Here is a 24,305-nt window from a genome sequence, read left to right as displayed (position 1 = left end):
TTTTACCAGCAATATCCATTGGATAACCCTTTTCACATGCTGATATAAAGCATATATGGTAGCTTCTATCAGAGCTCTTCATTCTCTACTACTCTGCCTGTTGGGCCTTGTATAGCACTGACTTCATTATTATAGACTATTTGTGTTTTATTATCTTACAGCCTGAGTTCCTTTATTTGTAATATTTTAAAAAGATTTTCATTGATATTCTTCCCATTTGTTTTTAAGTTAAAATTCACTTTGCCAAGTTCAAATAAATAAATCTCAACAAATTTCTCACTGAAATTAAATTGATTAGGGAAAATTTTACAAGCCATCTAGAAATAATCTCTGTTAGACAAATCCTTTTTTTTTTTTTTTTTTTTTTGCCAGTCCTGGGCCTTGGACTCAGGGCCTGAGCACTGTCCCTGGTTTCTTTTTGCTCAAGGCTAGCACTCTGCCACTTGAGCCACAGCGCCACTTCTGGCTGTTTTCTATATATGTGGTGCTGGGGAATCAAACCCAGGGCTTCATGTATATAAGGCAGGTGCTCTTGCCACTAGGCCATATTCCCAGCCCTGACAAATCCTTTCTTAAAATGTTTTTCGTTTGGTATTTGTGAAGGAACTGATTTATATCAGTTAAGACCCTGGTGACCAGGGACAATAACTCAATTTAAACCATATTAGACTAGAGGAAGCACTGTATATAAGAATTAAACCCAAATTTATTATAGTTCTACATGTGAAAATCTAAAACTATAAGGTGTATAGAAAAGAAAATTAGGAAAAAATATTTCTTGTCCTAGAATTTAAGGTTTTAATCTTACACACAAAAAAATATAATCCATAAAACAAGTTAAAGCTTGATTTCTTTAAAACTAAAAGCTTCTTTTTACTGAAAGACATTTGTAACAAAATGAAAAAAAAAGTTGCTGACTAGGAGTTAATATATGCAAAATATAATTTTTTATTTGCTTTAGAAAATCTTTAATAAACCAAAAGGCCTGCTTTAGTGACATGCTAGTCAGATCAGAAAGTAAACCCCAACCCCAGATCCTTATCAGTTACAGTGTTCAAGTTGACCAGCCAACATGGACAAGTCCATGTGTGTCTTTTAAACCCCATCACCTGGCTCTCATGATGGCAAGTGATGTGCATGTATCTATGACCTCCTGCAGAAGAGTAGCAAGAAACTGTTGGTGCCAATGGAAGACTGAGAGCCTGACAGACCCAGCTTCTGCAGAATGGCATCCTTCGCCCCTATTACAAAGGAGATCCTCATTTGAAAACCCAACTATTTTTCTTGAACTTGGCATCCAGTAACCAGGATGATTTTTCTCCTTCAGAAAACACACACACACACACGTCCACCCACCCACATATAACATTTTTTTTGTTTTTACATTTAAGTATAAAAATACTACTCTGCTTTGTGTTATAAATGGAGGACCATGCAGTTGAGGACTTCTTTCAAGGCAGAGATGTCCTTCAGTCTCTAGTCTGAGCATTGTATTCATGGGAGGGCATGGAGCTCCCCAGCAGGGGACTTACCACAGCAACAGAAAAAGGCCCCCTCCTCCCAAGCCCCGCCTCCTTGCCTAGCTCCCCTTTGTAATACAAAGTTGGTTATACCTTGAGAACCAGTTTTGTATCAAGAAAGGGAAGTCCTAAACTGACCAGTTAGGTCTCTCCTATCATCTACCCTGAAGAGAAGTCCTCCCCTCTCTGCTCTCCTTTGCTAACACATCCCCCCCTACTAGACAAGCATACCTGAATAGATGCCACATTAGAAAGCTCCGGGGACAGGAAAAAAAAAATGGGGAAAGGTAAAAAGAGATTAAGAAATTGACCTCTCTGTCTAGAGAAGAAAAAGCACTATTAATTGAGCACAAGGAATAAAAAGACCTTGATCTTCCACCCTTGAGTTACAGGGGGGATGATTAGGAAACAAAGAGGAGGAGGCGCCTTGGAGGAGGATGAAGGACTGGGAGGGGCTAGATGGCTTCTAGGTAGGTGATTTTAGTTTTTGTACCGGAAGGGCTTATCGCCAGTTTCGTTGAGAAGACATGTACGGATGACGCTTCTGTCATGCGTAAGGATCACAATTGGCAGAAGAGCGACGATCTTCAAAATAACCCCTCTTCTTCTGGCCAACAGTCAGAGGAATGTGGATGCTGGTGACACGGTTGGCTACACCACCAGAAAAATCATTGATGTTGGAGATTTCATGGAAGCCAGTTAGACAACAAGCATTGTCCAGCCCCCACTTGGGATCATAGCAGCGAATGCGGTGCTGGTGGAGCTTGTTCAGTCTGTCAATGGCCTCCTTGATGAACTTCAAACCACTCTCCTCCCGCATGGCCTTGGTACTAAAGTTAGTATGACAGCCTAATTCCAATTCCCAGGAATGGGCTTGGGGTCAAAGGTTGCTATCACACTAATGTCTTCACATACATGATGCAAATCTCTGGCTACCCAGAGAAGATCTCCTATGCGATTGTGTCACAGGGGCCAATTTGGGAGTCCCACTGGGCAGGCATGACCTCAACATTTGTCCCTGAAATCTTGATTCCAGCAAACAAGCAGGCCTGGTAATGCACCTCCAGACATCCCTGCCATAGGCTTTGTCTACTCCCACACTACAATAATAAGGACCTTGAGGTTCAGGGGAGCTGTGGAATGGCCAACCAAAGGGTTGCCCATAACAGTGTATTCTTGCTCTATCCTGAACCAGGGGTGCTGGTTGCCTACTATATCCATTATCTGTTTACAGGTGTGTCTCAAGGTGGTCTCTGCAGGCTTCTGTTATATTGAATACTTCACACAACATCAGCTTGGCAAAACACAAATTTGATAAGGACTGTATCCAGATCATATAAAGTGGTCTCAAAATGAAATAGTAAGAAAACAAAAATCACTATAAAATTGCAAGAATAATACCTGTTCTTATACATGACATTCACTCTCTTTCCTTTACCCTTTCCCATCTTTCTGCTTCTCTGTCTCTGTCTGTTTCTCTCTTGCTCTTTCTCATCTCTCTCTCCCCCTCTCTCCCTCCCTCTCTGTCTCTCTGTCTCCGTCTCTCTTTTGGTGGTACTAAGGATTTAACTCAGATCTTCATGCTTGCTAAGCAAGTACGGCTTGAGCCATGTCTCTATACAATCCCTTTTTCTTTATGGTGGTGTTTTTCTAGATAAGAGTCTCACACTTTTTTCCCAGACTGGCCTGGACCAGAATCTTCCTCGTCTACTTCTCAAATAGCTGAGAAGACATTTAGTGTCACCACACCAGGCTCATTTATATAATAGAGTCTCAGTAACTATTGCCCATGCTGGCCTTCAACACAGCCTTTCTCAGCCTCCCAAGTAGCTGGGATTATAGACATGTTACACATTATTTAGCCTGATACCCTCATTTTTTATGACTGAATACAGAGGATGGTTCATCTGCTACCCTTGTCACTCACCAATATATATCCAGGCTTCATTGCATTAAGTTGTGTTCTAAGAAATTTTTAAATTTTTCCAGATTTCCAACTTACCATTTTATGATTTTTCTCAAAATATAGGAGCTCCTATGAATGCCCCTGTTCACCTTTTACTTTTTCCATGAGCCCAGGCTAATGTGGTATGTGGATTGGAGTGGCTCCCCCATGCTGCAAGGTGGCTCTAAAATGGATTGCATTTGACATGTGTGTTTGTGTGTGTATGCACACGCCCATACTCCCTCCCCCCCACCAGTTGGGCTTGAACTCAAGGCTTTCCACTCTCAATCTTTTGGCTCATGGCTGGTACCCTACCACTTTAGCCATGCCCCCATCTTTGGCCTTTAAAAAATAATTAATTTACTTTGTTGTTATTATAAAGGTGATGTACAGAGGGATTACAATGACATGAGTCAGGTAATGAGTACATTTCCTTTCCTTTCTAACAGTCTTCTATTCCCTCCTTCCCTCCCAGACCCTTCTTCCTTCACGTTCATGAGTGAGAGTACATCTGACTTATTAGTTACTGTTTTGAATTGCCACCCTAGTGACAGCAATTTAGGATTATGCTACCCACACTTGCCTGGTTTTCAGCTGACTCACTCAGTTGAGTGAGTCAACTGTATGTCAATTGCTTGACATGCGGCAAACAAGGACAAGACAAACAAGCAAGCCAGACGGACTCGCATAATTAACCTCACCATAGAGGCCTAAACCATGAGCAGGGCTGCCATTTCCTTTATGGAGTTGCAGAGACCAAGTGTACTGTCTGCAGATGATTGAGATCCCTCAGGAAGCACACGGTTATATTTTTCTAACCCTACAGAGGTACCTTACAGAGTTCCAACATGCCAGTCTCACAAATGAGAAAAAAGAAGCCCCAGGAGCTGCTTGCCCAAAGGCTAGGATTAAAGGCTGAGCCCTTCCTTCCTTTCTATTGACTTGTGCCTTTGTCAATCATTTTGGATGCTTCTGTTTTGCTCAGATTTCCTTCTGGTTAATAATTTGTCTGCAAATATTTCAAGCACTACTGAATATAAATGTCTTGAAATGCAAATAAGTCAAGATTGCCACCTATTTAGAACAGATGTTTCTTGTCTAGTGATGGCATTTTATCCTGATAAATCTATCAAAAATTGAAAATAGTGGGTGAGGATGGGAGGAAAAAACTAAGAGAGTGAGAGAAGGGTTGACATTGTCCAAAAAGAAATGTACTCTTATCAGGCACTGGTGGCTCACACCTGTAATAGCTACTCAGAAGGCTGAGATCTGAGGAATGTGGTTCAAAGCCAGCCTAGGAAGGACAGTCTATGAAGACTCTTATCTCCAGTTATCCACCAGAAAACTGGAAAAGGAGCCGTGGCTCAAAGTGGTAGAGCTCTATCCTTAAGCAAATGAGCTCAGGGACACAGCCCAGAGGTCAAGCCCTATGACTGACAAGAAAAGAAGGAAGGAAGGAAGGAAGGAAGGAAGGAAGGAAGGAAGGAAGGAAGGAAGGAAGGAAGGAACCTGACTTACGTAACTGTAATCCCTTTCCCTTTGTACATCACCATCACAATAACAAAAATTAATTGAAAATATCTTTAGTCAAAGACACATTTAGGAGATGCCTTTACAATTCCTGAACAACACAGAAGCCTATAGAGTGTTCTTTACTTACCATCATGAGTTTTAGATCTGACTACAATCTGCAGCTCACTGTAGTTGCCCAGTCTCTGAAGAGGAGTATCATATCTTGAATTGCTAGGCAGGAACAACATCAAAATTCAAATTCTGAAGTATGATTTCTACTAAGGGCATCTCACATCTTTTTGATGGTCCTGGGCACTGACCCTGGGGTCCTTTTGCTCAATGTTAGCACTTTACCACTTGAACAACTTGAGACACCACTTCCACCTTTTTCTGTGATTAACTGGAGATGAGAGTCTCATGGACTTTCCTGACCTGGCTGGCTTCAAACCATGATCCTCAGATCTCAGCCTTCTAAGTAGCTAGGATTACAGGCATAAACCCTCTGCACCTGGCTAAGGGCATCTTATTTTGCACCATGTTAAGTTAGAAACATCATTTAGTGAAAGCTTCCTGGCTAGACTAGCCTCTATGTGGAATGGAGTTCTGCTGTCCTATTGGAAGCATGTAGAGCATAGGGAGTTCTGAAGTCAGAGGGCTTCAATTTAAACCCTTGTTCAAAATTCATCACTGATGGACCCTGGCAACTCAGCCTTTCCTCACATACAAAATGGGGCTCATAATACAGTATGTCCTTTGGATGAATGAATATTGAGAATAAGCATTTAGCACAATAGCTAACAGGCGATCTTTAGTTAGCTAAGGCTAGCTGTGTAGTTATATTGCCTTCTTAGTCTATGCTTCTCTCTTAGTCAAGAGAGGATTTGGTGAGCAGGAAAGAACAAAGAATGTCCCAAAAAGCAGAATAAGCAAGAATGAATGGGATTTTGTTTAATGCTTCTTAAGAAAATACTGGTCTTTTCTGAAAAAGAAAAAGTTACAATTCACTGTGAGAGACCTTGATGTGGGGAAAGAAGTGATCATTATAGGATAAAATAGAGACAAGGTCAGCTCAGGATTTGAATAGCAAAGAGACAGGATAGAATAGGAAAGACTAGCTAAAATGACATGAGTATAAGGCATATTCTTATATAAGGTAAGAAAAAAGGAAATAGGAAGGGATCTTGGCCTCAGGCAGACAAAGTCAAGTCTAAGAGATCAGTTGAACAGGTAGAGTCTATGGGTCAAGGACATGGAGGTCACCGTGGAAATGACAAATAACAAGAATCAGGACATAAACACAGGAATTGCATCCTGCTCTGAGGAGCTGGGATAAGAAGACTTTAGATCATGATGGGAATTACAATCAAGGGAACAAGGATGACAGAATGAACTCAACCATGAAGGCAAGGAACCCATACATTTCCTTTTAGGACCAGGCTGAGGCCTGAGTACAGGAAAATCTACAACAGGACAGAAGAGAAAACATTATAGCAGAATGAGTGATGAGGAAATGGTGATCTGTTTGTGGAAGAAGTCTTTCATAGTCTTTAAATGACTCCCAGGCTCTAGTGGCTCATACCTGTATTCCTGGCTAGTAAGGAGGCTGAGATCTGAGGATCTCAGTTCAAAGCCAGCCAGGGCAGAAAAGTCTGTGAGACTCTTATCTCCAATTAACCACCAGAAAATTGCAAGTGGCACTGTGGCTCAAGTGGTAGAGTGGTAAGCTTGAGCTGAAGAACTCAGGGACAGCAACCAGAGTTCAAGCCTTACAACTGACACACACAAAAAAAGACAAACCACTTTCACAATTGTTCTAACTCAAAATAGAAATAAAGAACAGAGTAAGATGATTCCAGAACTTATAAAGATATTTTGGTACATATGCCCAGAGGCATTTTAAAAATATGGCCCTGTTTTTCAAAATTAAAAAATAAACAGAATATATTAGTGACAAAGTTGGTATCACACTAAAATCCAATTGACATATTTATATATTATTTTCAAGAGTATTCTAAGGTTTTCTGAGTACAAGTCTAGTGGAGTGGGAAGATTCCCCCCCACAACTAACTTGCAATTATTTTGTGAAAATCCTTCAGTCATAGTTTTTTAGAATTATGAATTTCTAAGGATATACAAACAGCTTGATAGATGTGTGTGTGTGTGTGTGTGTGTGTGTGTATTCAGTGGAAAATAGGCAGATTGACAAGTTTAGTGTGTTGGAAAGTAAGCTAATAAAGCAAAGTTGAGGGATAGAACAGAAGGCCAATCAGTATTTACAGAAATCATGTAATGCTTTCCAAACTGATTTAGAGACTAATTAAAGTGAAAAAATAAGAAGACAACTTAGTCAATCTTTATAGTCATGTCAAACAAAGAAACTCTTTCTTTTATGTGTATTATGAATGAGATAGCATTTACTGAATATAGTTTCTTCACAGAGATAATCAATTTAAAATTAAATAATGCTATGAAGTCTAATTTAATATAGCTGGTGACCTTATACAAAGGAAAAAGGTGACTAGGCAGATACACCAGATAAAGATGGTAGAAGTGGAAGCAGAGTTCTATGAACTCTGAAGATTGTAAGAGAGGCATGAAACAGATTCTTTCTGATAGCCTTTAGGAGAAATTGACCTTTCTAACACATTGACCTTGAAATTCTAGCTTCCAAGTGGAGATTATAGGTCTTCATTTTTTGAGCCACTCAGTTTGTGTTAGTTGGTTATGGAAACTCTAAGAGGCTAACACAAATAGGTTCTTGTCCTCAAGAACATGGGCCCATGTGTATTGTCAGGTAACATGGATCTCTCTACTGAGAGTCTAGAAATTAGAATTAGACACTGCAGTAAAGACAGAGAATCAAGTGCTCAACACCGACTGCCAATTAATGTTAATTCCATGCACAAGAAAGAAGGAAAAATCAGACACTCTATTATGTCTATCCAAAGCATATTAGAATAATGAGAGGTTACCAAGTACTTCTAACGTTGAAAATTGTATTTCTGGCAGCAAATAGGTCATGCAAGGTGGAGTACGAGATAAGCCTGAAAAGTCAGGTTCATCCAGCAACCTGCTTCTCTCCAAGTCACAAAGGCAGTCAGTAATATGAATTCCTACAGCCTGAATAGTAATTCTCCAGATAAAACAAACAAAATTTTAAATATATGTTTTTTTTAAAAAAAAACTATTCTCTTTGGAAATATGAGCAAGCTCTAGCTCTATATGTTTTCACAGTAATGAATAGTAACCATATTTCTTGTAGTTTACAGGACTGTTGCCTGTTCTATATCCCCACCTATCAGTCTTCACATACCTTACAGTGACCAATATAACTGACCAAAAATTCAAACATATGTGAAAATAGATAACCGATGAAAAAGAAAAAGTATTTTTCAAGCTACAAAACATTAAAAACAAGAATGGAGAGCCATGAACTGACGTCTCATGCCTATAATTCTAGCTACTCAGGAGTCTGAGATATAGAAGACTGTGATTTGAGTCCAGCCTGGTCAGCAAAGTCTGTGAGATACTATCTCCAAAACAACCAGCACAATGCAAGGCTGAGGGCATGGCTCAAGTGGTAAAGTGCCAGAGGAGCAAGAAATCCAAGTGAGCACAAAGCCCTGAGTTCAAACTCCAGTACTGCCAAAACAAAACAAAAAGAAAAGATTTCAAATTGAAGCTATAAAATTGTATTCAGCCATCAAAAGTGTATGTATCAAGAAAGCACAGTAGGGCTGGGGATATAGCCCAGTGGCAAGAGTGCCTGCCTCGGATACACGAGGCCCTAGGTTCGATTCCCCAGCACCACATATACAGAAAACGGCCAGAAGCGGCGCTGTGGCTCAAGTGGAAGAGTGCTAGCCTTGAGCGGGAAGAAGCCAGGGACAGTGCTCAGGCCCTGAGTCCAAGGCCCAGGACTGGCCAAAAAAAAAGAAAGCACAGTACCTGGATCTGAATAAACTGTCAAACATAAAATTAGAGTATTAGGCCAGGTTGACTGTATTGAGATAATATATTGTTGTCTGAAAAATCTGTACACTTAAGCAGTCATCCCAGTCTCTTGCTTTCCCATAGCAGTACTATGGTAGCAGTAAGAAGTGGCAACAACTGCTATGCATGGAACGTGGAAAGTAAGGTGCAATTATGCTGCCTTGAAAGAAATCATGTCATTTTCTTGATTGTCATCTTTATCTTCTTTTTTTTACTCCTTTCTACACAGCTTTCCTCTCTTAATGAATAACAAACTTTATTTCATATTCATTTCTCTATATTTCTACAAAATGAATGGTTCCTAGCCTCTGTCCAGACTGACTCTCTTTTTTCATCTGGCTCATAGTTTATTTGCTTTATCTGTCTTCCATATAAAGGACACTGCACACCAGGTGCAGTGATTCATGTGGTAATTCATGTAATCCCAGCTAGAGATGGGCGTAATTCTGAATCCTGGTTTGAGGTCAGTCTGGGGAAAAGGGGAGGGTGGGGTGGATAGTTAACAACACTTCATTTCAACCAATAAAGCCGGTATCGTCATGAGTAACTGCCATCCCAGTTACAGAGAGGCATAAACAGGAGGTTCACCGTCCAGGTCAGGCCAAAGAAAAATGCGGGACCCTATTGGAAAAACACTAAAGCCATAGCGGATGAGGGCGTGGCTCAAGTGGTAGATGGCCTGGCTAGAAAGCCAAAGAGAGAGAATGAAAGTTTGACAAATTCGGGGGTGGGGGGATCAGATCTTGGAAAGTTCACCCTAGAACGTGGGAATGTGCTCTGAAGTAAGTACCAGTGTTTCAGTGTTTCAAGCATATGCTCTTTCTTAACACTCATTACTTAGGTACAACAAAATACAGCAAAGGCCTTGCAAGGATACAAAATTAAAGGAGTGATCAAAGGAAAAATTAATAAGTTAATTCACTTACTCATAGAGAACTGTCTGGGAACCAATCATTATTTAAAGAACTGGGTATATGTAAAGGAGTGTGTACATAGAAAATCAATACCAGAGCATCCCAAAAGATGTTCCAAATATTTTGTTCACCACATCATGTCTCTCACCTTAATGAGGTTGCATTTAAGCAGAGACCGTGTATATCTCAATGACTTGGGTCTAATCAGTCTTTGACCTTTGATTTTATCTATTGCCAGTGGCATTAAGGATTCTTGAAGATACTCACTTGAGACAAGCTGTGTTATTTGAAACTATTACAGTCAGAAAATTAGAATTCATTAAAAGGCAGATAATGTGTTCGCTACTATGATATATAGATCTAAATTTATGCTGCAGTGTAAGATATCTGTTCCATCAATGTAGAAACAGGACAATTTTTCATTGCATAAAATAGCCTTGAGAGCTTCGTCACTGCAATGCAGCAAGAAGCTACAAAAATGGTTCTTCCTAGCCTCTTTCTGATTTAAAAAAAAAAAAAAAGAACAGGGAAAAAAAAAAAAAAAGCCTGTACCACCTCCCAAGGGCTCCAGTGCAGTTGCTATAGCAACACTATATCTGAGTCAGAACTATTAACAATCACCATGGCAACAAGTGTCTCACTTGCCATTTCCAGAAACTCATTGCACTTGGACTAGAATCATCACACCATGAAGAAAGGGGTGAGGTTTGCTTCTCACTAGGAAATACAAATACTTTCTCCAAATAACTTACCAAAAATGTTCTAGATAGAATTAAAGGAATTATAAGGGAATCATGCTACCATAAGCTAATTTTTCCAGAAGTATTATAGTTTTGAGGAAAATGATAACTTGTTAACAATTGATATGGTAGACTTGTTTTCCCCAATAAGATCCAGTCAAATCCTTGATATGTATAAACGTCCTCCCTATTTTTTAAATTACAATGAATTCGGTAAAATGAATTTTTATTCAACTTTCTTAGCTCTTTCTTTTGTGTATGCTTCATTTCCTTTCCTTCACACTATCAACTTTCCTCTTGAATATTTAGCAGAGAAAAATTCTTTAGAGATTTGTGGACCATAGTTGTCAAGTTAGAAGCAAAAGGAAGGCTCACACATATTTCTGGAACTGCACCAAAATTGAATGTGTTGTGTACTGAGGGACAAGTTCATGGTTGAGCTAAGAGCTCATCTTATTGCCCTTCTTCAAACACAAAATAATAAAATAGTCAGAATAGGAAACGTCTAGCTTTCCTCTAGGGTATGACCTCTTCAAGTGCTTGGATACACTGTAGTGTGTTCCTGAGTATTAATAACCCCTCCTTGCTCTTGTCTCCTTTTCTCCCTAATTGTCCCAGTATACCTTTCACTTCCTGATCCTGGTGCCCTCATCATACCATGTTATGTCACACAATGACATTTTCTTGAAATACTTGTCCTGGATCAGAATTTCTAGGGCCTGGTAGCTTTCAAGACAGATTCGTATACATCTAAAGAATAAAAAGGCACAAAAGTGAAGCAAAACACAAAACAAAAGCCAAATAGACGGGGCTCCATACTAATTCTTTTCTAAGTATCTTGCCTGTCTATCACAAGAATTCTGTGTCTGGCAAACAATTTCTTCCTTCAGAGCTTTTATCTGGGAATATGAAGCTAAGTTACAGGATATGCAAACTGTGTGCAAAGAACATAAATATATTGGTGATGTCAGTTAGAAGTGGAGGTGACCCTTTTAACAGTGAAACAGCTTTTTTTGACTCTTCCTGCATGGTGTTTATTTAGAATAATAGTGAATGGCAGAGAGAGAAAGAGGCAAAATTATAGTGCCTCTCTATATCAATATGAAAGTTATTCTTTAAGGAAAGGCTTTCTGACTTATTGCTGAGAAGGAAAAGATAAGAAGGGTGGAGTTGGGGCTGGGAATATGGCCTAGTGGCAAGAGTGCTTGACTCATATTCATGAAACCCTGGGTTTGATTCCCCAGCACCACATATAGAAAATGGCCAGAAGTGGCGTTGTGGCTCAAGTGGCAGAGTGTTAGCCTTGAGCAAAAATAAGCCAGGGACAAGGTCCAGGACTGACAAAAAAAAAAAAAGAAAGAAAGAAATGCACTCATGGCCTTACATATGAAACTGTAACCCCTCTCTACATCACTTTGACAATAAATAAATTAATTTTCTAAAAAAGAAGGGCTGAGTTACATTAAACGGAAAGCTGAGGATTCTTTTGCCGTCCCTTAACAACAGTTGCTCAGAATTTTTTTAAGTTGCATTTTAATAGGGACACACTGGTGAATGAGGCCCCCACATTGTTGTTGGCCTGGCCATGGATACCCAAGAAAATAGGAAGTAAGCCTTTAGAGAGAGTGACTTTGGAGTGCTACCTTCTGTAGTCATTTATCAAATGCAATATTTTGTCTACAGACTATTCAATAATTTTTTCAAGGTTCAGAATCCAATCAGATCAATGTTCCTCTGGAAAAGAAATCTGAAGGATCACATAGATAGTGATGGTAGAGTGACCACCTACTTATTAAACAATGTGAAGGGTGTCAACCAGCCACTTACACTGTCATTGGCATTTGCCACAACTACATGCCAAACTACAAATCATGAAAGCCCGATAATCATTATACAGTGACTGTCACTCTATGACTGTTGGATTCAAATTGACCATGTGCTTTTGCTTCTTACTTAGAGAGATATATTTTTATCTTAAATGTTGTTTGCTGATTTTCTTCATACATCCCTTCATACTGAACAAATGCTTATTTCTGAGAGGCAAAGACAATGTATAAGCCTTGTAGGAATTAGAATTTGCTGATGTTAAAAAGACCCGCAGGGAAGGGAATGCCTTTCAGGTGATATTTCAGTTGCAGAACCAAATAAGCGATTTTTTTCCCCAACTGGGGGAAGGGACAATGAATTTATTTTTTAGAGTGGATGGTTCTTCTTCTCTCACACAACATTTAATAGGTAAATATGCCCATGAGTTTTTGTAGTCCATTTGTGAAGCTACAGGATATGTTGTCCCAATACTGCCATTAAAATTGCCTACTATAAAGTGTGTGTTACTCTTGGCTATGAAAATAAAAGTTCCCTGTAGACTAGAACTTTGCTGAACATAGTTTGATTAAGTAGGTCTATTTTTATTTTAGACTCAAAGGGAGGCAACATACCCTAGTGAATCAAGCTGTTTTGAACTCCGAAGACTAGACTTCCCATTCCACCACTGCAATTAAGAGTTGGATTTAGAAATTTTCTCCCATTTATCCACATTTGAAAAAATGGAGAATTATTTCTGTTGCCTATATTTTGTTACAATGAAGGCAGTAGTAGGTTAGATGTCATAATGAAGCCTATCTCAGAATAGGAATCTGAAAATAACAGCTCTCTTCTTATCCATTCCAGAGAATATGAGCAAATCAATATAATCCATCTGGCCTGATTTAAACTCCTGCAAACAGACCTAGTAAGTGTGGCAAAGAATGAAGCTTCTGAAAAATGGTCTCATTCTAAAAGAATTCAGACATATTTGCCCATAATGAAAGACCAAGTTGATAGTGAAGGGCACTTGTTCTCTGAGATCCTGTTTAGTCAATTTTGATATTTGTACATTCCCACTGATTTCTTTTTAGCTTGAAACAGTAACAATCATTTATTTAGTTCACTGATTCTTTATAAGCTTCCTTTTTTATAACAATTTGCAACTTAAGAGAAAAATTACTGCATTATATAGTCTGACTTTCATTGTTTCAAGGATGCTTATTATAGGTAGCAAACAAGTAAGTTTCTGTCTCTGTTTCTCTCTCTCTTTCTCACACACACACACACCCACACACACACACACACACCTGTAAAGATAAAATTATTTAATTACCACCATTCCAAGTCCTCTTTAGCTAAGGTAATCCACTGCACCATTGGTACTATGAAGCAGTGATGCTGTCCAGGTTCAGTTTGGGCTAGGAAATTCTACAAAGTCAGCAAGTCACTGATCCTGTGCAATAATTTTCAAGAAACATTTTTCTAGCAAATCTTTTCTGGCATTTCCAACTTGAAAATTTATTTTCTTTCTTATAGAACTTGTAAGTCTGTTTGTCTTCCAACCTCTTCAAAAAGGTTACATGCTCTCTGTAGGCAGAAAATATACCCATGTTTGCTTATCTTGTAGCAGCTAAAACAAATAATTTGTACATTGTAGTTAACACATGATTTTAGAGTCTGTAGAGACAAAAATATCATAAAATACCTCTTGGCTGTTTCTAAGATGTGGACAAGAAAAAAAAACATTTTCTCTGGGCAGAGTGAGTACAGTTTCCTTTACAATCGTATCTGCTAAGCATAGATAAAGTTTAGGTATACATTGAATCAAGATTCCACTTGGAATTCTGTCTTACCTATAGGCCTTATTTGGGTCAAAAGGTAAAGATGGGACATGTCCATTCTAATTAACTAAACCATAACCAGGCATAATATGGAAAGATTTGAACACGGGTAAGGTCCACCATTCTGAGAAAATAACATTATTGCTAGAATTGAGACAATTTAGTCGTAAATTCATAGATTGACATTGTTATTGTCAAGGAGCCACCCCAGATGTAGTGATCTCTCTGACCCTCTGCTTTTAGAAGATTCAGTCAGGCACAGAATTTCAGTGAAAATGAAAACTACCTTAATTAAAGTGTGTTGATTTCTAGTAACAGAAATAAGGATGGGTAATCTAAACAGAACCATACTTTGACAAAGTCCCCAAAAAGATGCATGGTCATAAAGATGATGGAAGAAAGAGTCAAGAACAGGGTAGCTCCCAAGGGCTTCAACAGTCTCAAGATATATGATGTTTTATGGAGTGCATAGAATCTGTCTCTTTTAATTTTTTTTCCAGGACAGTGATTAACCAGTTTAGGGCATGAGTTCATGTTTGTCCTAGAATAGTATAGAATAGTAAGAAATCTGACAGAAAGAACCTCCAGGGCATCCTATGCTTCCATTGACATCAAAGAGTATCTAAATTCACCAACCAACTCTATACTCAATAGAGGGGAGGAGATATGCCTTCCTACTCAAGTATCAAGCAACTTCAAGAAATGGAGAAAAGGGCATTGGCTGCCTTCAAAGCTATAAATATCTACTACCACCACCACCACCACCTCTTTCTCTTTTGCTATCAAGACATTTTTAGATCTGTTTTCTCCAAGTCTGTTAGCTGTCAATACAAAAAGTGAGAAAGTGTGCATGCATGCTGTTCAGAACCTTGCTAAAAATGTGTCTCCTCAGTTAACCTAAATTTCCAAGCACACTGCATCTCTGTAAACTTCTAAAATAAAGACCTTCGCCTATACACAACACAGCATGTAACCCAGGTGCTCAGTGTAGCAACATTCTACCACATTGTTACTATCCCCAGCCGACTTACTTGAAACATGAATATAAACAAAATGGCATTAGCAATTTTAACATATTTAAATTTTAACAAAATAAGAATTAATCATATTAACTAATATTGAAGTGAGTTGTAATAAGCAGCTAAAGCAACTGGCTGTGCAAGGTTATAAAGTCTAAGCTCTCTCCAAGCTGCTATCACCTTTCTGTATACGCCTTGGTCACTGAGAACCAAGTTCAGGATTTATCAAAATCCAGGGCAATGCTTTTCCTGGTCATGGTATTTGTAAGTGAGCAAATGATGACAATGACCTATTATTTACCAAATCAGCATGTTTTGTAGCTGTCACCCAAGCCATGACAACACTTGCAATCATATAAGCCTCCCAAAGGAGATTCTACATATCCGTATTCCGATTTTTCTCTGTAATATTTACACATTATAATATGACAGCATAATGCATGTTTACTCTGATTACTAGGTCATTTTCACTTCTCAGCCATTTGGCTGATAATTGCTGTGCAGTGTGTTTCCTAAATTCTAAATGAGCAACACACTAGTGCTGCTGAAAGATATCTGTGCCATTTTAGCATTGTGCCAGGAAAAAATGCTGGGGCACAGGGTGCAAACTGCAAAGCCTTGTTCTACATTGACCAAACCTTTTTTCATTTTTTTTCAACCAGCATTTCAGAATTTGTAGCTGTAGTCACATACTTAAACAATAGAAATAATTATTTTATGATTCATTTATTTTGTTGGTTAGCCAACAAACGGAATCCAAAAACTCCTGTTATCTATGTTTTAATTGCTTCTCTATAATGAACACACAATGCAAATACTGCCAATTCTTTCTTCTTTGCTGTGAATTTATAAGCCAAAAGTTTGGTTGTCTTTCATGCTGGTTTTAAATTACTTCGGATGTCTGTTCCAGCTATAGAAACACTCTGCTACCCTGTAAGATGTGGCATTTCCTGCCCAGTAAAAACCCTTTGAAAAAGTATTCCTCCTAAACTCCAAATTTAGACATAAAAGCAAACTTTTAGGCCAACTGTGGAAATAAGGGAGACCATAAAAGCTGAGGCTATCATATATTACTTTGTTTCTTGAGGTTTGGAGTGAAGATCATGACCAAATGAGTTTCATCCACTCCTGGCTTAAGAAAAGCATAGGTTCAGATCTACATTTGAAGATATAAAGGAGTCAGACTTTAAGTGGTTAAATCACACAGATGAATTCCCATGCCATCTATTGCAGCTCTGCTTAGCCATAGCCTACTTCCCAAATAAGGTAAAGAGGGCCAGCCATTCAGGACAAGGGGACAAGAGTATAAGAACAGACAGGATAGTGGCATGCTATCTGAAAGGCGGTTCCATGTATGCTACAAAATAGGTAATTAGTCCCAGTGCTTACCCCATGGGTTTGCAGTTGAAATTAGCCAGGCATTGCTGGGTGTTAATTACAGGTGTTGCAGCAAAATCAACAGGGAAGTGTGATACATTCTGATTGTGGTTAGAGATGGATTAGTAGTAAGAAAGAGTTAATATAAAATTTACATCCACAAAAGAAAATAAGAAACAATAAACAAATTGTTTATAAAATGTGCCACAAAAATTGAGGAAAAGAGTCATGTTCTACATACAATTTAGAAAATTAAGTATAAGGAATGCTACTACTAAGGACACCAACATCTATACCACAATGCTATTTTACAACTCCCTCATTTTGTCTCATTTTGTAGGCTTGCTTCAAAAATTCTTTCCATAGGATTGCCTTATCTTGACATAACTATTACAATTACAAAATAGTACTAGCCACCATTTACTCTATTTTGAACTCCACACATTTCTGGTAGGTCTAAGTATGGCTCTGGGTTGCCTTTTGAATCTGGTTTGCTTTTTGTTGGTAATGGTTTGTTTCTTCGTTTATACTTTCATACCTGAACTTGAGTATGAATATCTGATGTCTACATACTTCTGATATATTACATAAAATCGGAAACCTCATTTCCAGTATAGTATCTTGTGAGTATCACTGTTGCATTGTCATCTAACCATTTTGTTATTCCTTTTTCTTTCCCCAAATCAGACAAACATATATGCAAGACACAGGGTACAAAAATCAAACTGACAACAGGAGATAAACTAGAGGGGGGAAATAAATGAACAAAAGAAATACCTTCACACAACACATTTTTTTTAAAAAAAAAACAAACCTCTTGTTTCTGGTTTGTGGAAATGAACTTTACAACTTGAAAGGAAGAGTAGGGGGAGGGAAAGTGAGAGAAAACAAGGGAGGAGGTAACATTGTTCAACAAGAAATGTACTCGTTACCTTTCTTATGCAACTATAAGCCCTCTGTACATCACTTTTACAGTCAAATTAACTTAAATGTTTAAAAAAATAAGAAGCCTCCCAGTACCTTAGTCCAGGTTTCTTTGTTTGAAAAAAGCAATATGTCATGAGCAACTCATAGAATTATATCAGCATGATCTATTTATCACAAAAGACCATTATAAATGTCTAAATTACAAAATGTAGGTCTATTGGGAGTTAATTTTTTTTTTACTAGTTTCCTGATTTTACAGTTTGAAAAAAAAAGTAAAAATTCTTTTTTAGACTGCTAAAATATCCATTTTCTCATTTCTATGTAGATATCCACCTGAGATAGCTTTCTACCACTAAGGTGGTAGAACTTCCTAAATGCATATTTTATTTATTTATTTGTTTGTTTATTTTTATTTTGCTTGCTTGCTGGCTTGGCTGGTCCTCTATCATATGAGCCTGACTTCCAGCTCAACTCTTTTGGAAGTAAATTGAAGATTGGAATGTCAAAGACTTTTTCTGCCCAGGGTGAATTTCAACCACTTTGTTCCATGTCTCAGCCTCCTCAGTAGCTAAGATTATAAGCATGAGCCACCTGGAGAGATTTGATATTTTTATTAAGTAAGAATGTCTTGCATACTGACCCCACAGAGAGTACTTTAACCCTAGGTTTTCTCACTAACATAATGAGATCTATACTGGTACCTCTTTCTCCATGCATATCCTCCATGATACTTAGACAAGATAGCATTCATAGAATGGATTCCATGATGAATGAAAGAATAGGCTATGATAGAAAAAACACTGAAAACTCATAACTTTTCAGAAATCTGTAATGTAGTAGTCCCCCCACCCCCTCCCCCCACATATACACACAAACCTCTCTGACTCAAATTCCAGTGATACTTGGCTTGACTTGCCACGCGGGTCTCAGGTAGCAGATTTTATTGTTTAAAAGAGGAAGTTTAGGGCTAGGAACATGGCTTAGTGGTAGATGCTTGCCTTGTATGCACAAAGCTCTGGGTTCGATTCCTCAGTACCATAGAAACTAGAAGTGGTAAAGGCTAGAAGTCGTGCTGTGGCTCAAATGGTACAGTGCTAGCCTTGAGAAAAGAAGCTCAGAGACAGTGCTCAAGCCCTAAGTTCAAGCCCCAGGACTCGAAAAAATAAAAATAAAATAAAAAATAAAAGAGGAATTTTGAAATAGAAGAAGCAGAGTATGAATGCTTGATAATTACACAGAAGAAAAGGGTGATAGTGGCTGGGAGCCAGCACAGGATGAGTTCTTGTGAGCACTTCTGCCTTTTCTCAAGTAGCGGAAAGCATTCAATCACATTCATCAAAGATTAAAGTGCTTTGAGTTTACCCTCTAGAGAACTTGGAAAGAGTCATTGCCTTCTTTTTCATCCACAAGGCAAACTAAGTTTTTCCATCCATATATCAATTTCTTACATCTGGTACAGTTTTACCCACTTTCCACCAGGGCTTTCTTCAAAGTCATTGACTCTTTAGTAACTTTGTAGTAACTTTCTCTGAAAAAATAAACAAAAACAAGAACCTTTGGAATCATTGAGGAGTATAAAGGGGAGAGAAGAGGGTCAAGCTGTAAAACATATAAAGGCTAGTTTTATTTTCAGAATTCCTAGCTTCCTGCTTTGTACTGTATATCTGTAGAAATAGTTCTCAAAATTAAAGGAAATGAGTTGTGGAAGCAAGCCTGAGAGAAAGGTTGGGTCTGAATCAGGTTCAACTCAACTCAACAAGTATTGATTGACTGCCTAGGATATACTATCATTGGAATCACAGAATGAAAGGGAGAAAACCAACAGAGAAAAAAAGGATAAAGATACTTTCATTTATTGTGCTGGTAGTATCTGTTTTATCTGAATGTTGACTCATGAATTGTAGGCAACTTCTGTAGTGACGTTTTTTGGCAGGGAGGGGCTTTATATCCTTTTCCTGTAAGTCTGGTAATAGTGGTTTTCCTTGCAAAGCATCCTTTCTCATTTTTAATCCAGAACATTCAGATAAAATCAGGATCAGATATGGCAGTTCAAAACGAGCAAAGTCAAATCCTGAAAAATTCCAAAGTCCGTTCCTCTTTGGATTGCCAGTGAATTGAACCAATAAATCTCCATCCCTTGTTGTTGTTGTTGTTGTTGTTGTTTAAATCAATTTAGCTTGAATTGAATTTTAGGCATACCTCAGCAGCTAAAAAAGTTTGTCTTATTTCACAAGTAGAAGTGGTTTTATTGAACATGGTGAATCCAAAGGACACTTATTTTCTACCCTTAGTTAATTATTAAGAAATAACATTTATGGTTCTTACATATAGTTTTTTATACATACAATCGATATTAATATGCCATAGAAATGGGGGGAAAACCCACAAGTAGATAATGCATGACTTCTTTGTTAATATGGAATGAAGGGAAGACTATCTACAATCACTGGCCAAGGATGTAGGTTCATAGAGAATGAGAATAAATATCAGACCAATTTTATTAATTGGCACTTTCATCAATGATTTTTTCCATATCTTTTATCTTATACTGCCTCATAATATAAGAAGATGTGGATAACTCATTTACCCACAATTATAGGCAATAGATATTAATTTGATTTTTAAAAAGATAGCAATTCTGCTCACTTGGTCTAAAGATACAGGGACAATATGAATCTCCTATTGTAGTAGATTTAAGGCTAAAATCTCAATAAGCCTACTCTGTATTAAAGTCTTCACTATGTGCAGCCACCTTGTGAAGAGCTTGCATATGCCAAATATGTTACTAAATATCACAAGACCCTATTATAACCCCATTTTAGATTAGGCAATAAAAGCTCTTAAAATCTAAGTATCTTGACTAAGGTCAGCTAGAAACAGACATAATTGAAATCATTGACACATGATTCCAAAACCTGTGACTTCAACCACTGTATGATATTTAGCTTATTTCACAGTCTCATCTTTCCATCTTCTGCTGTCATCATGGTTTTTTTTTTTTTTTTTTTAACCAAATGAACCCAACAAAATCCTGAGACTGTAATATGGAGGTCAGATCTGGCCAGAGAAAGGGAAGAAGCTGACTCCATCTCCACTATCTCCCCAGCCCCCCTGCTCAGAGACCTGGGAAGATTTCCTCTCCTTGTAAACAATAGTGCCCCCCCCCCCCCAATCAGCACGCCAATTCCTTTTTTTTTTTTTAAGTTTATAAGGAGGTCTATTAGTGGGGCCATAGCTCCCAGGGGAGGAGCTACATGGCATCTGCACCTTATCCAGGTGGCAGCTTCTCTGTCGGGGTAAAGGGGAAGTAGGTAGGTCTTAATAGTGAGTAGGAGTAGCTCATTAGGTATGGGTGGATCTGGGGGCTAATGGGAGGAGCCGAGGACCTGAGGCTAGGGAAATGCTAACATTCCCCCATTTGTTGTTTATTAATAACTGAGGAGGGGTTACCAGGCCGTGAGTATGGGTGGAGGTTGTTTCTTCTGGAGCTACATCCTGCTGTAAGGGAGGAAGTAGTCAGGGGTCCCTGATTCATTGTTTGGCCTGGTACTATCCAAGAAGTATTTGTTTGACAATTCTTGATGGGCATGCCTGGATTCCTACAGGAAGGGAAGCCCCAGGGAAGCCCCATCCCCAGGTAATGGGAGTTCCTGAATCCCAATAGATGGGGCGGGCATATGGCCTATAGGTTACTGAACCTGTCTGTCAAGTGCTTGGAACTGGGAGCTCCCTGTGACCCAGCCCCCTGGCCTGACCCTATTTAGGGGCAGGCCAGCTCAGGCGCCATTACACCATGCCACATGTTCGAATCTTGTGTCTGTCTTCCCCATGGCGTCCCAACTCAGCTCTCCAATGGAGCTGAATTGGTTTGTTGGAATCATCCGGAAGTAAGTCTCTGTGCCACTGTCCTGTTCTGTGTTATATGTTTTTCTGAAACCTGGGACCAGTCCATCCAGAACTTCCCCAATAAATTCATCTTTTTACTTGAGACTGTCTCTGAGTGGTAGACTCTTGGAGGAATGGGGGATCGCCTCCTCCCTCAGATGCCATTACAGAGACAACTAATCCCATATGGAAAACTACTCTGCTCACCCCAGCACTAGGATTCCTCACTCTCCTAGCTATAATGATTCAGTCAATCCTAGAAAGCAATTAACCTGAGAGAATTGGACTTTACAAAAAGGGAAAGAGAACATATAGTCTTCAAGTTCTTTGTAATTGACATATCTATCTATCTACCTACCTACATATATGTGTGTACATAAATTACACATATATAATTTATATTTATATATTACATATATTTATATGTAATTTATATTTATATATAATCATATGTATATAATTTTCTTCTTTAAGCTAACTCTTCCTCTCAAATTGGCTCTCAATTTCTGTGTATGGGAATAGCTCCAACACATTCAGAACCTAATGATTTACTAAATTCTTCAGATTTTTCCTTTAAGATTATACCTGTTTCTTCCAGGCCTACTACAGTATCTATTGTATTACCTGCTCTCCATAGGACAACATGATAAGCCCTTCCTATTTTCTTTATCTCTGTTTTCTTAGTTAAGTAATCTTTTATATCCCAGTACTTACCAGATCAGCAGACTTCATCTGTTCTTATTATTTACTGAATAGACAGAAGATATTTTCAAATAGTCCCTAAGAATTTGTATAAACTGGCCTTTTACTTTCCTCTCCTTTTCCTTCCTTATGTGCACTGTATTCAGAAGTGTTAGGTTTCTCAACTCTATGATCCTGTTCACATTATTTACTCTGCATGAGATGATATCCCAATTTCTCCACCCATAATGATTCTATTTCTTCCTGAAAAAATTCAGGTTATATTCCATGTCTTCCAAAGCACTAACAAAAATATTGCTTTCTTCCTCTGAATACCCAAGTAAGTTACTAATATGATTATTTCCATGATGTTTATCCCATATTCCCTTGCATTGATGTTCCATCAGTAGAAGTTTAATCCTTCTTACGAGGTATTAAGCTTTTATGAGTAGGATTCACAAATTACAAATCTGTTTGTGAACTAAAGCTTCTGGCCTACTGTTTCAACTAGAAGAGATATTGACTTTATAGAATAATGAGTAAAACACTGTGGTAGTCAAACCCTGAGATGGCTCAAAAAGATTTTTGCCTCCTGGTAATCTTGTTCTTATGTAGTCTCCTTTTATGTTGAATAGCCAGTAAGATATATGTGATGCTCAAGGTGAAGACATAAAAGGTAACATGACACTCTAGTTCAACAGGAATGGTTTACCTATTAGAAGAGAGGCTTCCTCCCAACAGCCAGAAACAACTTAGCAACAACTTATTTTCTAAAAGAGGGAGCCATCTTGGAGCAACATTTTTGTGCCCCAGTCAGGATTTCATATGGCTCCAGCCTCAGATGATATCTTAACAATCTCCAAAGAGACTCTAATCCAGATTCTTTCTGTTATCTATGATATATGTCTATCATAACTTAAAGAGTAATGTGTAGGCTAACTTGCTATAATGAACACAGAGCCCATTGTTTTGTAAATGCAAGCATAAGAAAGCCTTAAAAACTTACATGGGGTGTGAGGAAAAAGTGAAAACAAAACTAGGGAGTAATAATGAAAAAAAGAATTCTGAAATATGAATACCAGAATTATGAGTTCAAGATCTTTCTCTTATTAGAAGACAATGTTTTCGTTGGATCTCTAGGGCTCTCTACATGTTTCTTACTTGTGAACCATAATCTCTAGTCATGTTTATAATCATAAGGATGAAGCAAAGGATGTAATTAATATTAGTAACTCCCTTTTGTTTTGAATTGTCATGTGCTAGAAATAGTTCTAATTTTTTTCCTATTCTCCCATGTTATGTGCTACCTCATTTCTCAGAGATGAAATAACTAGCTTGAGAGTTCAGAGGTGGCAGTTTGCAGAGCTGGTTGCACATTTAGACAGCCCAAATTAACAACCTAGACTGAATTGCTATACTATATGAGATGCCATACTTCCTTTAAAAGTTGACATCATACACATTTCACAATATTTATTTAAAATTAAATATTAAAATTACATTTACTTAAAAGTAGTAGCTATGAGTAATTCATAGACTGGCTCCAGCAATTTTCAGATGGCTATGAGAGAATCTTTTCTTACTTCCTTTGATAAGTAAAATTGTTAACTAAAGCTGAGAGCCTGCCTCATTCTGAACACCTTCAAGAGGCATGCTAAACATCTGGAGTATGTTTGTTTCCATCCTAATGGCATTTGAAATATCCCTTGATTCAAGTTGGGTGCATCGAATAGTCATGTTTGAATCCAGACTGCAGTTGTTGATTTTCTAAATAAATTGAAATCCATTTTTTGTCTTTTGTTAAATCTTGAAAGAATATGGTAAATGCAAACAAAAGGACAATTTGGGAGCTATTTTATTGGCCTATTTTTGAATGAAATAGATATTCATGATCCTAAGGAGAATATGGGATATGTATTACTTGCCCTGGAGGAACTTATACTTTCCTCATCCTCCCTGTACTTCCACTCTTCTAAACTGTCCCAAAATAGACTTCTCCATACTTTCCTCAACACCACACAAACGCATGCAACAAAGGAGTACATAAAAAATGTTTTGTTGGCTGGGAATGTGGCTTGGTGGTAGAGTGCTTGCCTAGCATGCATAAAGCCCTGGGTTTGATTCCTTAGTACCACATAAACAGAA

The 24,305-nt window shown here is 38.2% G+C and overlaps 1 pseudogene; it reads right to left on the bottom strand.

Annotated features, from left to right (window-relative positions):
* Positions 1-2,000: 2,000 nt before the first annotated feature.
* Positions 2,001-2,856, bottom strand: LOC125351081 (annotated as a pseudogene).
* Positions 2,857-24,305: the final 21,449 nt, after the last annotated feature.

The sequence above is a fragment of the Perognathus longimembris genome, chromosome 5 (assembly GCF_023159225.1).
Source record: "Perognathus longimembris pacificus isolate PPM17 chromosome 5, ASM2315922v1, whole genome shotgun sequence".
NCBI classification, from domain to species: domain Eukaryota; kingdom Metazoa; phylum Chordata; class Mammalia; order Rodentia; family Heteromyidae; genus Perognathus; species Perognathus longimembris.
The sequence above is the reverse complement of the archived record's forward strand: the minus strand, read 5'-3'. Positions and strand labels throughout refer to the sequence as shown.